Here is an 18,538-nt window from a genome sequence, read left to right as displayed (position 1 = left end):
ACCCTGGTAAACACTGTCTCGAAGACGTCTGTTAATATATGCTTGACTTGATTCAGTGCTGACCTTTGTGGCTTTAGGTATAGTTCTTACCTAAATATAGAAACCAGATTATGGTTGGTATGTGCATGTCCTGACTTTCTGAGGAGCTAGTATCTATCTGGTATGCTGTAGATATTTCTTTTTAAAGCTATTGGAAACTTGTAAGTTATTTAGTTAAAACCATATGTGAAATATCTGTAGTGTAAACCATGATTTTATTTATCTTGGTTTCTAAGACCAAAGGTAATAAATGTTTTGAACGGCCAGAAAATATTCTGCTCTGCAGTTTGTGTAGGATTTATTATAAACCTGTCTAAGGTACTCCTTTACTGTTGTTTGTAACTACTTGTATTATTCAGTTTGGAGTCAGAATTTCTTCTCACTTTGCCAAAGTCTTGACATCAGTAAGAAGTCCTTTCTGTGAAAGCGATGGTTGCTTGAAATGTTTGTTTGGGGAAAAAATATATCTTTCTTTGAGAAAGAAGAAGGTCAGTTTTCATGAAATGCAGCTGGTTGTGAGTCTGTTCCCTTTGTTTAGCATTTTACAGTTAAGAAAAAGTGCTCTTCACTGTCTTATTTTTGTAGGCTGGAGAAACTTTGAGAGTCTGTTGTTCAAAAAGATAAGTGCTGTGTTTGTTGCCAAGGATATCATGGAGCAACCAGTTTCTCCAAGTAATGGAATTCTATTGCTCTTATGTTTTGCAAATGAGCAGTAAACAGCTGTTAAGGATTTTCTGTTGGCAGAAGACAATGTGTATTTGCTATTTTCTGTACTGTTATGGTAAATTGTATTCACCATTTAATAAGGATATAAAATATTAATTAAGTTTCTTCATACGGAAAGGAGTGGGGCCACAGTAGCAGAACTATAAAAAAGATAAGAAGCCGAGCTGTGAAATGATCCAGAGTTACTTAAACTATATTTATGGTATAGCATAACTGGGAAAAGGTCTGGACAGTTTTGTGAGAACTGTGCGATTTTTGTTTGAACGGAATATTTTCCCATAGGCACATATTTCTCCACAGCATGTTTGGAAAGCTGACATCCGTTTCTGAAGTAGAGCATAATCACACAAACAAAACAACTACGAAAAACAAAATGTTGGAAAATCAAACACCCCAAAGTAAGGAGATGTCCTGGTTTTCAGCCACCTTGAGTGCAACCATATGGCAGTTTGTTGTAGGAATTGCCAGCTGACCTCCATGGGCTCTACAGCTCCATTTTTCCACAAGTTCAGTATTTGGCGCTGGTAGCACAGATAACACCGAGCAACTAAATACTGCTGTGGTGTATCAACAGCAAGAAGCCAAGAAGAACATAGAGGAAGGCAGGCAGGGTGAGGCTCCATGCTGTGCTCCTTGGCTGTGCCTGTCTACGAGTGCAGCCATGCCTCTGTGAGTAGCATTTGGGCAGGGTCCTTCCTGCAATTCCAAGCTACGTTCTGTCATAAGAGAGAGCTTCAGACTCAAGGGAAATTGGTTGTACTTGTAGCATACCAAGGGTAGCAGAAGCCCAACTGAATGCTGTGTGTTGACAGCCTGTGCTGTCCACAAATTCATTTTCATATTCACTCACTTCTAAATATACACAAAAGGCTGATGAAAATTTAGCAAAATGGTTACAGAATCATTGACTTTGGGTGTGTGAGTTTGGATTAGAAATGCCCTGTTGAAAGAAATCTCTGAGAGATGTCCAGCTGATGTGTTTTGGTTCCCACTGTGGAGCAGACACTGAGTGTGCTGATAGGTTCTTTTCAGGTAAAATGTCTTAACGAAGTGTCCCCCACCACTACAGGCATCCAGTTCACAGGACTGGAAGCCCTAAAAATACTTGTACTGGGGACTCAACACCTAAAAACAACCGTCTAATTTCTGTGAAATGTGTACCTATTGCACTGTACTTAACCCTATTCCAGCTAAGGAAAAGAAGGGATACCTCTTGCATCATTGCATCTAACCCAGCTTTGTCATATTGATATCCAATTATATTAGATAACCGAAACATCCTGTAAATTATCCAGCTGAAAATTAGTAAACATTTAATGATAGTATGTAATGAAGCAAAAGCCAAACTTCATAACCAAGTCTGTCAGTTCAGCAGATGTAGCTGTAAATAACAAGATGCAGTCAGAAGTCTCAGATGGAACCCATCACAGAGAAGAGCATACTAATGGGTCTCATTTGCTTTGAAAAGCATGAGAGATAGCAAAGAAATCAAATAACTACCTTGAAGGGAGCTTGGCTATCTAGAGCTTACCTGACTCGCTCTTAATATTATGGTTTCATGTAACACCACGATGATTTTATATAGACCCTCTCACAAAGAACTCTCATTCCAATATAAGATGCTGAGGACAACATCTCCAAAACTAATTCCAGAATCCATGGCAGTGAACTTACAGTGGAGTAAGACAGAGATAATTTTATTTCCTTTTGAAAATGTTTCACTATTATGAATCTTCTGGCAGATGTCTTTTGGAGCATATATAAAATAAGAGCATTGTTTCTCATTTTCAAAACTGTCAAAACATTTCTTACTTCATAATGGGGATTACACAGTGTAAAATTTGGACGCATAGTGCTGTTTATAGCAGATAGCAAATGTTGCTTGGAAATTCTTTCCCCTGACAAATCATACTGATATAAACTTTGAATTATGTCTGAGGTCATTTTTATTCATATTTTCCCACTGTAATTTGGGTTTGGATTTCCTATTTTACACATTTTAAAAGAATAAAAATAAAGAAGTCGATCAGAGGATGATCGACATGATCAATAGGGCTTTGAAGAATGTCTTTCAGCTGCTTATTTTGCCAATGGGTAATCTGAAGTATACAGGAAAATATCTTCCCAAATTGTCAGGTCAGGGTCAAAGACTTTGCTCTTGGTCTGTTCATTGCTGCTCTATGCAGAGCAATGCTTTTCACTTCTGTCTGTTTCCAGGTATTTCACAGTTACTCTAGAAGTGAGGAAGTGATGAGACTTTCTATGGTTTGACTTCAGGAGTTGCATGTACTGCTATGACTTATATATTCAGAGCAAACAGCTGATTGAAAGTGGTACTGGTGGTATTCTGAATTGTTGTTCCGTAGCAAATTGCCATGGTAAAAACATGCTGAAACTATTGGTTTTATTGCGGAGGAATTACTGTTCTCATAGAGTACATTTTTGTCAGGGCAACAAAATGTTCCTAATTTCCTCCTATAGCAGAGTTGGTTCAAGTCCCAGCCATGAATGTCTCCTCTACACAGCTGCCTGGCATTTCTTAAGACAAAGTTGCATTTCCCAAGTTTTTATTTTTAAGCACGTCAGCTCTGAACGATTCTGAATCTTTCATATAGCATTCTCTTCTCACTAACTGGTAAACTTGTTTGTTTAGCTTCAGAGCTGTTCCTAAAGGAGACTTGAAATGCTGACACCTTAAAATGTTTGAAGTTCAATTAGAGTACTGTTGAGGTAGCATAAACTGTCATAGCTGCACCAAAACCACAAGGATTTATGCCACCTGGGGCTTGCCCAATGTTTCATGCTGCTCACAGGAAGGATCATTAGTTTAGGAGCTGGGAATTTGTCTCAGTGCATGTGATTGATTTTCCCCAAAGCACACACATTTGCTACAAATTATAGGCTGCTTTTCTGTTAGGTGAGGTTCTTCATAGCTTACACATAGGAACAATGAAACTTTTTAGCAAATGTACTGCTGTATACTTGCAAATAAAACGCACTATTTGCTCTGGGTTCTCCATTCACCCTGTGGTACATAGGCAGTTCTAGCAGAGCCACTTTCTGACCCGGGGAGGTGGCTCTCAGCAAACCACACTGGGCATCAGAGTTAACAGTGTAGCCTCCGAGAAGAGAAGTCAGATCAGCACAGAGAGGGAGAGCGCATCAGCCAGGCAGGAGGGCAGGGAAAGGAGTGCTGACACTCCTGTAGGGAAATAAGTGTGCTAAGAAAGATCCGCTGCTTTAAAATGGACTGAAAGAGTAAATGAAGAAACTTTGCACGTGGTCTGCTGGCATGTGGTGGGATCTAGTTTTTCCATGAGGTTGAGTGTCTGGGCTGAGAGTTCCGTGTGCTGCCAGCGCAGCTTTCCTGCCAGCATGCAGTTGTCCCCATCTCACGCTCGCTGCAGCTTATCACCACTCACAGACTGTTCACAGGAGACTTCCACAAGTAATCAGTAAAGTTAATAACTCAGCAGAGCTTTTGAGTTCTCATTTGCTTTGACAATGTAAGCATTTTTCTTGCAAAAAACTCACTGCTTGCACTAGCTGAACTCTGGTAGGCATAGAGGTTAAACAGAATTTTTTCATTGTCATGAATGGAAGAGTTCAGCTCCGCAAACAAGATTTACAATGCAGATACATACACTTAGGAATTAATTTTCTGGAAAAAAAAAAAAAAAGTTTTCAGACAGCGATTTAAAATTGACTTTTCCTGTTCCTGCCAGGACATGCAAGCACACTGGAGTATTTCTGGAGAGGGAACACAGTGGAGCAATGAGTACAGCTGTAGCAAAGCCATCTTTTTTTGGTGTCCATACTTTCAGAACATTTTCCAAGCCCTTTGTCTGTATCTGCTAATGGTATCATGAAACAACCTCATGTCTGTGCAGCTTGGTCAGTGTTAAAAGGGAATAATAATAACCTTAAGAGGAAAATGGAAGTGAAAACAGAAGACATTGCTTATCACTGTGTTTTTTTCTCATCTCATAAATGGATTTGCTTGGTTCCCCATCATTGCTACAGTCTGAGCTTTGGGGAGGAAGGCAATAAGCCAGATGGCAAGAGGAGGATGAACCAAAGATGTGTGGTACATGTTTTACAGTAAATACTGAATCATCATCCTTCACACAAGCAGCAAAAAGTAAGAAAAATTCATTGGATGGGATGAAAATATAAAGTTTTGCAAAGAAGGAAACAACTGTTTCTAGCTTTGTGGACCTTTCTCTGCCCCTTCACCGATGTGTAAGGTAAACTGCAGAGCTATACTTATGAGCACATTTCATGCTGTAACTTCTGTTAAAGGCCTGTGTGAATTCCCCTCAGATATCCCCACCATTTTATTGTCATCTATCTGTAAAAGTCCACAGCATGCTGCCCCTAGGCATGACATGGGGGATTTCAATCAGGGAGCTTGGAATATTGTTCTCAAGAGGATGCAAATAAAAAAGATGAAATTTTCCAAGAAAGAGCTCTAAGCTCAGGATCAGATCCCTTACATGCAACACTTTAAATTAATGGGAAATAATTTTGTTCAGTTTATGTTGTAAGTGCATGGTTAAAAGGGAAATTGCTCTCCAGAAAAAAAAAAGTGATGATGAGGAATATCCTTTCTAGGTTGTATGCTCGTGCATCAAATTTCCTGACTATAAGAATGGAAAATGGGAGAGAAAAATGCCAGCAATGAGACAGCTTTTATAAGACTTCAAAAACCAAATCACTTAAGGCATGGACTGTACAACATGTGCCACACCTCCCCTAATTCTTTGGTGCGGTTGTGAACTTGCTTGATACCATGAAGAACAGGATTTGGAGAGGAAATACAAACTGCTTTGATAACTTCCAGACCCCTCACATGAAGCCTGGGACTCAGACAGGCAACTCATGTTGCAAGATCACAGGCTCGTCAAGCATCTCATCCATTCTCCTGCTCTCATGTTCACCATTTCCAGACAATTAATCCATGCTTGGTTTGGTTTCTTCCTGTTAACATCTTGCTAGTATCCCAAGGACACCAGCTCAGTCTGTGCAGCCCTTTGCTGGCCGTTATGTGCCAGGACAAGATAAGATCATCACCCACTGCCTGGGAAGGCACAGTGGAAGGCTCTCCTGCCTGGTGTCACCTCACAGGCTGCAGGAGTCCTCATGGTACTGCACACGAGCCCATGGCTGGGGCATGGACACCAAAGAGAAAATACGACTTGAGAAATCCAGATTTTGGCTTTATGAATTATTGCTCTTTTAAAGTGAAAAATAGCTGTTTCATATTCTCTTTAGCTGAGCAAAGAGAAATGTGTCAAGCTCCAACAAATACTTTTTAAAAGGATGCGTATAAAGCATATAACAATGGGGCAATTTAATCTTTTCACACGTGGCACTATTTTTTGCATTTTAAATCATCTCCTGTTCAGTTTTCCACATTCAAAGCCAAGCCATTATGATTAACTGCTAAAATCTATTTTTAGGTTTTTGAAAGCTCTAAATCTCTTCAGAGAGCGTGCAGAACATCCTATCAACTATTTTCACACATTTTGTTTGTATCACAATAATGGAGCAATCAGATGCAATCATCTCAAGTTTAGTACATATGCAGTACATTACCATGTCAATTGCATGAAAAGATATGCAAAAAGCAAGTGCAAATTAGCTAGGGAGAAAAAAAAACCAGCTCAGACCATTGCCATTCAAAACACACTTGAGTCAAATTTGCACAACTTTTAATTTGGAATTATCAGAAAGATGGAATTTGTCCAGCAAATGTGAAGAAAAAAAAGCTGAATGGGTGAGGGTCACCAGATCTTTCCAGAAATGCTCACCAAGGAGCAGCTCGCCCTGCAGCACTAACCTGCTCCGTGCCACTGCTGGGATTTTCCTTCAAAGCAAGAGCATGGTGCACAAACCTTCCTGTCATGACTGCTCCATTTCTCTATTTCACAACAGTACAGTTCCTTTTATTTTTCTCACTCATTTAATATGGACATGGAAATAAAATCCTCACATCTGTTCTGGTAACACATGCATTGCAGTCACTTCTAAACAATGGTCTTCATAGCGTTTATGTCAATTTCTTACTGCGTGGTAGCAAACAAGATACCTTCCAGTGTGAAGTATTGCACTGTTTTTGTTCCTCTTCCAAATGTATTCTTTACACCAGGTAAACCTAAAAGTTCTTCACCATTAACCACAGTTCTGTGCTTTAAGCACTTGAGAGGTGACAACTTATGGGCACTGTGACCCCAATTCCAACGTGGTTGACTGCTTCTCTGCTTTATTCATGCTGATCTTTTTAGAAGAATATAACTTTACTATTGTACATTTCAGTACAAAGCACAGCTACAGCACTTATGAAGTTTTCAGACTCTCACGAACAGAAATGGCAGTGGGCTGACAATGATAGTAGAGATCTTTTGCTTCAGTACTGGGGCTTTCACAGAAATATGGGTAATTGCAAACCACCTCCGTGTTTAACAAACAGATGAAATCTTGCTACCCAGAGTCACAGAATGGGCGAGGTTGGAGAGCACATCTGTGTCACCCAGAGCAGGGCCAGCTGATGGCCAGGGCCATGCTCCTGCCTTGGGATGTAGAATAGAGGCACACACACACTAGGTTTGTGAATAGACCTTTTGGGCTGTGGGGCTGGGCAGGAATCTCAGCTGCAAACTGGTAAATATTATGTATGTTTGATTGATTGGATGAACATGAGAAAGAAACCAGCAACAGGAAGGGAGAGTGAAAATGTTTCCTGAATCTTTTTTTTTTTTTTTTTGGGGGGGGGCGGGGGGGAGGGAGAGAAAATAAGAGCTTTTCAGTGCTATTTTTTCTTCTTCTCTGTCAGTTCTGCAGGCTTCCCAGCTCAGGAAGATTTAGTTTATTTCTCAAAAGGTCTTGCTTATAAAGCAGATCTTTCTCTGGCTCCGGCCAGCTCTAATAAAAATTAGCAGTAACCTTAGCAGCTGCCGTGCCACATGACTGCTTGGGATTGCATAACTGCTTTTTCCTTCTAAAGAAACACACAAAGAGATCATCTGATCTCCTGCCTTGCAGTGTTGTCTGTGAAGTTTCTCTAGCTTGATTTCTAAACAAAAATCTTTTTCTTCTCTCTTTTAACAATCCTCTCTTTTTAAGACCAAGACCTGTCCATAGTGATGGGCTCTAGGCAGAGCTTTCTTGAGTTAAGCCCATGAATGAATAGGGTGATTTTATTTTATTTATTTTTTTCTGTTACTCAAACTATTACTGTTTGTCAACAGAAAGACATGTCTTGGACAAAAGTGGATGTCAGCCTGAAGTCACTCAAAGAAATATCTTACTGCTGAAATTGTGGCTTTTTTGAACTGGTAGTATTCCTGAGAGTATGCTTTTGGATGGAGATGCACTGTGGTTTGACAAGAAGATAAAGAAAGAAAAGAATCTTGTGGCCATATAATAGATGTAAACTGAATGCACTCTTGGCTCAGTCCAGGTCCCATTTAATTCACTGGAAATCCCAGTGTATTTAACCTGATCCACAAACACAGAACAGTTGGAAGTTTAAATTACTCTTCCTGTGTGGCATGTGGAGATGGACCATTGTTTTCTGGCTAATTGGTTTTCCCTCTAGCAATAAGGAAAAAAAAATAAACTCCTTATTCTGTGGAGCAGCATCGTACCGCTTTTGCAGAGCTCTGCACAGTGTTGAAGAAAAGATGGAATTGGTCTATAAGCAGACACACGATGCTCTGCATGAAGGTGCAGGCTACCTGTAAGATTCAGTGTGGCTAAGGGCAGGGTGAGGAGCAAAATGCCCTTTGCTGGCCCAGCAGTGTTGGGGCAGACACACCAGTGTCCCACTGCACAAGTACTTCCCATCACCAGAAGTCTCAGGTGAACTTTTGAGCAGTTTTAGAAGAAATGTTTGGTGGAGGCTAACATCCATATACTGCAGTTGTTAATCTCAGGTCTCTAGCTCGAATTCTTAAATCATTCAACGTGTTTTGGAAAGACTGCAAACACTTCATGGCTCTGTTCACCCCAAGAATGAAGAAGCAAAGCGAGACAATAACGTCACAGAATATGAGATGTTGCTAAAAATAATGGGCAAGTTCTCATGCATTGAACCCTTGGGACCTGCACATCACAAGGGCACTGGCTTGCACCAGCCAGATTCCCTTTCTCCACCTGAGCTGAGGCAGTCAACCACAGGCTTGCAATACAATCTGAATTCATAGAATTTTCATTTTTGCATCTTCCCCTTTTTCTGCTGTAGCCTTTCGTTTTCCCAGCAGTTTTCAGGAAGCCCCAGGTCTCATGCTGAATCAGAATTATTGGCATCTTTTATAACGTAGGCTGAGGAGCTTCAAGAGTCATTCCTTTAGCAAAGATTACAGCGAAACAGAGTGGAACATAAAGAAGTGAGCAGTCTTCAGATGCAGTTGCAGTCGGTAAGTGTCCTGCTAGCAACTTGTTTGAATGCAGAAGTTCGCACATCCAACTCTGATTCCTTCTTGTATTTGAAGGAGCTTTTTTTTTTCTTCTTTTCTTTTAATATAACCACTCATTGTTTTCCTTTCATTTGGCCTCCTTTTCTCTTGCTTTGTAGGCAGTTTCCTCTGCAGCAGGGGAATTGCTGTTTCTATTACAGACCTTTCTCTGGCAACTGGAACTTCTCTTTCAGTTTTAGCCTCTGCTGATAATTAAAGTTTTCTCTCGCTCTCTCTTGGCTTTACATTTACCAATAATAAAGTTTGTTTGCTCTCTGAGGATTTCACATTGCAGAAGATTTTTGCAGACTTTCAGAGCTGCTGACTTGAAGCAAGTAATAAACATAGGAATGAGTAGGGGTGTCACAGAGTCATAGATAATATATTAGCCTCTTGCTGGGTCTAGCAAATCTCCCAGTTTTATAGACTATTAAAGGCTGCTTTCACTGAGCTGACATTGTGCATCTCAGCTCATTTTCCCAGCTTCCCTTCCCCAGACAATCTGCTGCTGTTGGGTACCCAAATTCATTAGATTAATCAGAAGCATTTTAGTAATGTATCTCAGGCAGAAGTAGAGAGGTGTTAGGGGGTCAAGAAGACGCTGTGATGTTTTCTGAGGGGCTAAAATGAATTCCATGCATAAGCTAAGGAATCAGGAAGAGCAGTGCCCCTGACAGCCTCCTCGTGTTTGGGCAATTCCCTGTTAACCAGAGCTGGTCTCTTGATTAGGCTTTATGCTTGCTTTTGCATGATGTGTTATAATGTGAATAGGTTCGTGGAACAAAGGAACCAAAACCCCACAGCGAGAGCTAAGGCAATACACTTCTCACTAATCCGGTCCCTTTTGCTCTGAATAATAATTTACTCTAAAAATAATTTCTTTTCCATTTGTTTATTCCATACCCTGAGGTTCTGATCAGCATGAAACAAGGGTTGCAGAGTTTGGCCCATTCTGTTTCTTTGTGTCTGATTGCAACCATTTAATTCCTTCTCCTTATAAAACCTTAAAAAAAAAAAAAACAACTATGCCTGAAAGCTTTATCTACTTAGAAAGTGTTTTCCTGAAGTTTCAGGAAGAAATGCAATTATCATGGCTGCTTAATTAAACTGAGCTGTCAATGAAGCGATAAACCATAGTACAATTAACTTATCCTTGTAGAAGAATGCAAATTAAGGTTACTAGTGGAGGTCTTGGGAAAGGTCTTGACTGCTTTCTGCCACCAGCCTGATAATCACACTAAGTCATTCATATTCTCAGGCAATCAGATGATGTACACTATCTTTTGCAGGAAAAAAAAAAGGACTGTGGGAATATGTATACACTCACAGCATCAGACAGATGCTAAAAGACTAAAGGCCTTTGATATCTATCATAGATACATTACCAGTGAGTTTTAACTGTGATTCACATCATTTCAAACCATGAAACTGACAAAATCAAAAGACAAAAACTGACCTGAAGTAACAAGCACAGCGACCAATTAATTTGATATCTACTAGTACAAAAACCTCAGATAGTTGAAGTCAGCAGTAAAGATTTCACCAGAGGAATTCATGTACCAAATAATGATCAGTAATTAAGTCACACCCACTTGCATTGGTGGATTTTAGGGAACTGATGGCCACACTTGTAAAATCCGTAACAAGTAGATTTACAAGTATTAATTCTGTTAGTTTAAGTTCCATGCAAACCTAGAGTACAATTTGGAATTGAAGAGGAACCCCTTGGGATAAAGCAGTGTTACCGTAAGCTGTCTACAGCAGAAAAAACGCCTGAACATGTAAACATGCTTAACCTCAAGTACAGAACTGGCTTTGCTAAAGCCAAAGGGACTACTCACAGAACCATGGAATTGCTTATATTGGGGAAGACCTTAAAGCCCATCTATTTCTGGGCTGGTGGCCACCCAGCAGCTCCAGCTGCTCAGAGCCCACACAGCCTGGGCACCTCCTGGGATAGGGCACCCACAGCTCTGGGCAGCAGTTCCAGGGCCTCACTGTGCTCTGTGGGAAAGATTTCCCCCTAATATCTAATCTAAATCTCCACTCTCCTAGTTTAAAACCTTTTGCACTTGTCCTGTCGCTGTGTACCCACGTACAAAGTCAGCCTCCCTCCTATTTATAAGCTCCTTTTCAATACTGGAAGGCTGCGATGTGGTCTCCCTGGAGCAGCCTGTTCCCCAGCTTGAACAATCCTCAAACTGATACATGTAAAATGGATTTATGTGTATATAAACATACAGATATACATATATATACAAGTTTATGTGTAGATTTATATAAATATATAAAATATGTATTTATCTATTATCTGAGTATATATATTTGAATATATACACATTCATTTATTTATAAATATGTAAATGTGCTGCCCACATTTCTTTCTTTTGCTTCACAGAAAAGACAATAACTTTTGTGTATCACAACCTAACTAGATTTATTATGTAAAAGTTTACAGTGAAGTTTCCTTTGGGTTGGAGGTACAGATTAGACAAACTCTGGATCAAGTTCAATTCTAAATGTACAATTTGTTGGAAAATCTTTATCATCGTTGTTGCCTCCTAGCTGTTTTGTTATCTAAACAGCCTCTGGATTAAAGTATACTATTAAGTAAAGAAATGTAACATTCAGGGCATTAAAAGCACTAAGCGGGTCTTTAAATCACAAGTGGGCCTGATTTTTGTTTTGCTTTATCCTTTACTGTGTCAGACAGAGGATTTCCTACCATTGCTTGTGAAAAGAAAGCTGGGGTTGGAATTAGAAAGGAAAGCATAAAACTAATTGTTTGATGGTTTCATGTTACAGACCACCTACTCTGAGGGGGCTGAGAGTAAATTGCGATTGTGAAGAATGAAGCAGTTAAAGGCTAGCAAGAAACAAGTAGGTAAAACTTAGTGCAGAGTTAGGGGACCAACAAGACAATATAATTGCATTTTGTTAGCAGTTAGGTACTCGGCTTTACATGCATGAGAATATAAAGCTAAAGGAGGAGCCGCTTAGCTAAAAAGTGACTAAATCCATTCCATATCCTGTCAGCTCTCACTGGAATGCAATGCACAGTGCTTTGTTTATTTTCTAAATATAGATATTTAAAGTTTTCATATATGGAGCTGATAGAACTCGTATTACACTCCTAACAATCATCTTGCAATAAAAGCTATGTGTATTCAGAAGTTGCTTTATATACTTCCTTCAAAATAAAGTTAAGAGAAACATACAATAAACATATAAGGCAGGGGGAAAACTAAAACATATGTATCCCAGGAAAGGGCTTGTTTAAAAAAAAGGAAGCACAAGGCGAGATTATGTTGTACTCCTTTCAGGACCTCAACAATTTATCTAGGAAGTGTTAAGCGTGGATAAAATACAGAAGTTAGCTTCAGGGAAGAGACATCTGTCAGTGTATTGCATGCAGTCTGAAGAAATGTGACTGCAGTTCTCCTTATAAAACTGGAAAACGCAGCTCTTCCATGGAATTCAACCTAAAATTTATTCTGGGTGAAATATTTACCTATTTACGATCACTCCTGAACCAGTTTGCTTTAGGGGCATTGTTCAGTATTTTGTATACATACCTTATTAATTGCTCTTTCAATTAACTTCTTTGTCTGGAGTGATTTAAAACAGTAACGGAGAACTTCTCTCAAAACTGTCAGCTATAGATTGTTATGTACTACTGAACTCCAAGCCAGCACTACCACGGATTTGATTAAGGTAGTTTAGCTTAGTGTAAATGAAAAACTTCAGATGATAAAGAAATTAAAAAGCTGTGAACTGAAGCTTAATTGCACTTGGACTATTTTCCAACGCTTACACTTCATTACTATTTGTCTGGCGGTTGGGTTCCACGATGATAACATCGTGTAGGAATTTGTGCAGGGCAGGCTAAAACCTTTCATTCCCAAGCACATTTATCTTTGTCTCCATCACTTGGGTGTCTCACAGTTCAAGTGCAGGAGGCCAAGCAGATACATCTTCACTTGTGCCAGAAACAGGTCCTACGTGCTAAGGAGTAAAGTGCTCTTTCTGCTTTGGTAACCCTGGGAGGGATGTCATTTTGAATTGTGCTCTCTTCTTTTGGGGTGGGTGTGAATCAATCTATTGTTTCGTTGAAGGACAGCTGTGGAGGACATGAGGGAAGCTGGAATGAGAAAGGAAAAAGCAGTTCTTGTTGAAGATGGAACTAGAAGTTTTCTTGGTGCGCAGATGTTTCTGGAGGGGCAGCTCTCTGCAGACACCATCAGTTATGAGCTTGTAAAGGCCAAGAGGTTCAGTGAAGCAAAGCGATGCCTGATGCATTTTAACAGGTGCCAGGGGAAGCCTTCTCACCTCACACACTTAACATAGCTTTCAGTATGACCTGAAATGGACGTTTTCCCCCATCACTACAAGAATTTCACATCAGCAGCTGCTGGGCTGCTGAGTAGGCTGACACTGCCTTTCCTTTCCAGGTGGGGAGTGTTATTGTTTCAAACGCCCCTTTTAGAGACCTCTTTCAAAAAGCCCTGGGATATGGGAAGACACTGGAAACTATTCTGAATCCTTGCAACAGGTGGTTAGAGTCAAACTGCACTGCATAAAAGCTGTAGTCTTTCCAAGACTTCCATTTTAGCTGCATGAATTATGTCTTATGCAGCTTCAGCAAGTTGTACTCAATTTTCATGTGCTTTTCAGAATTAGCAACCAGGGCAAAGGTTATTTTAGTTCTTTCTCCTTCAAAATCCTCATGGACAAACAAACATCTCCTCTAATATGCTATTGCAGCACAATAACTTGTTGTCTTCATGGCATGGCCTGATGTGTTTGATTTTCGAAGGTCAGCTCCTATGCCTGTTGACTTTATTCTTCCTTTGGGTAGAAGCAGGATTTGGGTCCCAAGATGCAGTGAGAGCACAAGAGCTGCATAAAGGCTGAATTAAGCACACCTTTCAGCTCCTCAATATCAGAGTGGTCTCAGACATTTTCCATCCCTATTTTTAGGTGTAACAAAAGGCATCAGAAGCTGTCGAGTGTGCAGGGTTCGTGGCTCTCATTTGCGGTGTCTGTTGTCCGTTCTGAAACCCACAGAGCCAGATCTTGGGTTGTACTCATGTAATTTCTCACATAGCAAAGTCTTCATGGAGTATTTTCAGCGCTTACAACTTTTCTGAGCTGCAGTCAGCATGGAGTCACAGTGATAGCATTTATTTCCAGCGGTAAGAGGCCTTTGATCAAATACTGGTGATAACAAGAACCTCCTAAAACTAATTTTGTTACTGCTACCAGTGCTGAACAGAGAAATCAATTGGGTAGCATCAACAGAACAGACTTCAGCAACAGAAGGGAAATAATGCAAGGCTATTTTACATAAGCACCAAATATTTGACAGTTTTACAACTGGCTTGTTATTTCCAGCAACTGTTGTGTCAGGATAAGAGCATTTGCTCTTTCCATTTCTGGCCTTCTCACATCCTTAAGAGCATTTATGCCTGGAGGATGTGCTAAGAAATTGTGCCTTTGTGTTAGTTCCACTTGGTGATCTGAAAGACTATTTACTCCTTCCGCTATCACAGTAGAACCCAAAGGTTTATTTGAGCAGCTCACCAGGAAAAAAAAAATTACAAACAAGGCTGTCAGTTAAGGCAGGGAGCCTTAATATTGGCTTCAGGAGCCTTATTTCATGTATAGTCAGAGAGGACGAATATTTTTTCTCCTTGCACCTTCTGCCCTACTTCACCTTTAATCCAGAGTATAAAAGTTATATGAGATCCAATGCTGTTGGCCACCTTTTAATATTATTACCCTAGCAGTGCCTGAAGACCCACACTGAAACTGAATTCCCATTGGCAATAGTGTCTGTCACCCAAAAATGTGTGGTACAAATATTCAAAACATACAGAAGGATGGAGTGAAGAGGGGGGAGGGTATCTTCATTGCCACCAGGGAACCAAGGCACAGATAACTTCACACAATTTCACTTCTCAGCAAGGTGCAGAACCCAGACCTTTCAATCCAGCAAGGTACTGAACCACTACTATTGTATATGCTGAACTAATCAAGGGAAAGTTTAGGGGAACATCACTTTTCATGTGACCAGCTGAGCCTCCATTAAGGCATACACCACCACATCCACACTGTTGTTTTCTTTTTGAATATAAGTTTGAAAAGATTAGCTAACAAACAGATTGGGTCACTGGAGTTGGACAGCATGAAGTGTTAGAAAACGGTCAGAGGCAAGTTATCCTAACTGTTTTTGTCACTGAACAAGAAATCTGTGGGATTTTACTAAATTTTAGAGTATAAATCAGCTACTATGAGACTAAAAACATGGGAAATATAAAACTAAGTAATAAGCTTTTCAGAAAAGTGACGAAAACAAAAGTTTACGTTGTTAAAATGCTTTTTAAGCCATAGCTACAGCACCTGCAGACGTGTGCCATATAAACAAGCTGTACCTACAATTGCTCAAAATTCCCATTCTATTTTTTTATCCATAAACTCTAAATCCAACTGCAGCTTGCTGCAATATCCACTTCCCACAGCAATCAATAATAACCTTTAAAAAAAAAAGCATAATGTGAATGTTTACAGATAGAGAGAGCATTCATTCTTTGTATACCTAAGACTCCCAGAGGGAGATTTGGCTGTTTGAGGAATTCAGGGTGGGGTGGACCGTGGCTTCCCTTCAGCACATGACATTAGATTAGCCCCGAATTACTGTTTCTGCTGCCATTTTTAGTGATTTGGTATCAGCAGTGACAGACTCTTCCATGATAAGAACGGGACATGGCGGCTCTGAGGGGTTCTCGTTCTGGTGCAGGACTATATCAGTCTGGCAGCTGTTGCTTTGATTGAAAAGGTATGCTGACAGTTCAGGGCAAGCTCCAACAAATGGCACCAGCTTCTGAAAAATGCACTTCTAACAGAACTACCCCCAAAGGACTGTTTATTTAAGGATTTCAGTGTTGTTATGTCTGACATTGGTGCTGAAACCCGAGTTTTTACAGTGCAAAATGTAGTAACGTTTAAATGCTTGTAGAAAATATCTTTAAGGATGTATAATAAACACTAAACCATTACTCAGAGAGGACCTGCTGACATATGTGATCTATAGCACTAACACGTAATTGCAGGTTTTAACCAAAGGTGGAACACTTAGAGAACATACATTATTTATACATGAGAAGAAGTCTTGCAGAAGAGTGATAAGACAAACACAGATGAATCAGAGACCTGAAGTTCATAACAAGTCCTCCATTCCAGGGCATTGATAGTAGTTCCTGGGAACAGAGACCAGCTGAGAAACTGAGATCCAGACCAGACACTCCTACAGGTCTGGGAGTCATTAAGCCAAAGTTTAACTCTCAGAACATATCAGCAAATTTCAAGCTCAGAAGAAACCATTACTTCAGATAAATTTTCCCGTGGGTCATATTCTCCATTACATTGCCCCTTGTGTGGTCATTTTATTTAATGTGAAAAGCATGTAAAACACAATTGTTCTCACTGTGGGTGCCTCACACTCACATCAGTTTAAATGACTGCAGACAGCACAAGGTAGGAGGGAGAGAGACCCAGTGGAAATCAATAACCGGTGCAGAGAAGATACTCGTGTGTTGGTTTTTTTTTTCTCCAGGTATCACCTTCTCATCTCACCACTAAAACCCAGTGATTCACACCCATGCTGTACTGCAAAATCAGAGGGACATTTGTTATATGATGCTTTGATTTGTGTCACTAGAAAACCTGGGAGCTGACGCATCACTCCAGCCTGTCTACTAACAGCAGCACTACTGGTTGCATGTGTAAGCCTGAGCACGTCTCATGGGGAAGGATTTGGGCCGTTTGCTTCAGGAAGGGACAGACAGACTCCAGGCACTTCACCCATAGCAGGCAGATGGGTGTTGAGGTTGCTGTCCAGACAGACTTCATCTCTGTGCACTGAGCCTGCCAGCAATTTTCATTAACAGCTTCATTGGTATCAAAACTGGCTGTTCACCAAAAACACGGTGAATAAATTGAACAGGCTTCCTTATCCAGAAAGTGGAAGAGGAGAGGATCACCCATCCTCATCACTGGTCAGGTGAAGATGGAGTGAGGGGTAGCTCCTTCCGCTGAAGCAAGAGATTTTGGAAGGAATATAAGGAGCAGGTCCAGAAGGAAAGGAGGAAGGATTAATTCTGCTTCCTGACTACTATGTGCACAGTCCGTGAAAGTTCTGTGGTCTGAATCTGCCCTTGATGTTTCCATGCCCCATTTCCCTGCACTAAGTACTGCCAGGCCAGTCAGTCTGCCCATGTGACTTTCATGCTGTTTGGAGATTACTGTTATGTGTATCCACATACACAGATTTTCCCCATATCGTTTATCTTTCGGGACTCTAATCTTGGTGATGTTTCTCAAACATCTCTAAAACAATGAACATTTTTCTACTCAAAACATACAAACTATTCTTGAGCCATCACTGCTTTGCTGCTGAGCATCGTTGTGAGCTGCTCAGCACTGAGCATTGTCCACAGCTCATACATCTACAGGATACTCACAAAACTATCATTTTCAGAGATACAGCCGATAAAAGCTAAGCTATATTTCTGACTTTAAAGAAATATATGATCAATTTTCCAATGCAAACATTCGAAGACATAATGAAAAGCTGCTGTAACAACAATTCTCCCTGCAAAACTGCTGTTATGGAGTTGAATATGCCATTTGTAAGGTTTAAATTGCTTTTGCAGTCAAGTGTTGTAATCCATTAGTGATAAGAAAAGGTATTTGTCTATCGGTTGTGGTTAACTACATTCCTTGTATTAAAAACAATTTAGTCTCTTAGGTGAACCCAGTGCAGGAAATTGTTTAGAGAGTCTGGCTGCAGAGCTGGAAAAATAGAGCAGTTAGTGCTCCCTTCCCCCAGCAGAACCACGGCGTGTTACTGAACGGTGACAGCTAACAACTGAACCTTCGAGAGGTTTGCACAGAGCAGCACTGCATGCTTTTACTCAAAGGATTTCAACTGCTTCACTCAATAACTCTTCCTGAGTAAAGTTGTGTTGAAAAAGCCATGCTTTTCAACTCTTCCCGCTTTGTTTTCTCTTCAGTCATGTTACTTGAAGGGTTGAGATGATATCATTACTCTTATAACAAACAAATCCTAAATCTCGGGGCAAATGGAGGATAACTCGGAATGCCTTCTTGTAAATGGGAATTGCAACTTCTCTTTAAAAGTAAGCTATCAGATTTGCTACCAACCACATTACTTTCCTTTGGGTTTTGGAACAGTGCTTGCTAAATATTATCAGCTTTGCGTGTTTGGCTAAACATTAGTGGGGAATCAGTAC

The 18,538-nt window shown here is 40.3% G+C and overlaps 1 protein-coding gene across 1 annotated transcript in view; it reads left to right on the top strand.

Annotated features, from left to right (window-relative positions):
* PDZRN3 (PDZ domain containing ring finger 3) overlaps window positions 1-18,538 on the top strand; it is a 119,295-nt gene that overhangs the window by 7,431 nt on the left and 93,326 nt on the right. The window lies entirely within an intron of this gene.

The sequence above is a fragment of the Cyrtonyx montezumae genome, unplaced genomic scaffold (assembly GCF_038088225.1).
Source record: "Cyrtonyx montezumae isolate F1298 unplaced genomic scaffold, pur_monq_1.0 scaffold_6, whole genome shotgun sequence".
NCBI classification, from domain to species: domain Eukaryota; kingdom Metazoa; phylum Chordata; class Aves; order Galliformes; family Odontophoridae; genus Cyrtonyx; species Cyrtonyx montezumae.
This window is presented reverse-complemented; position numbering and strand designations above follow the sequence as displayed.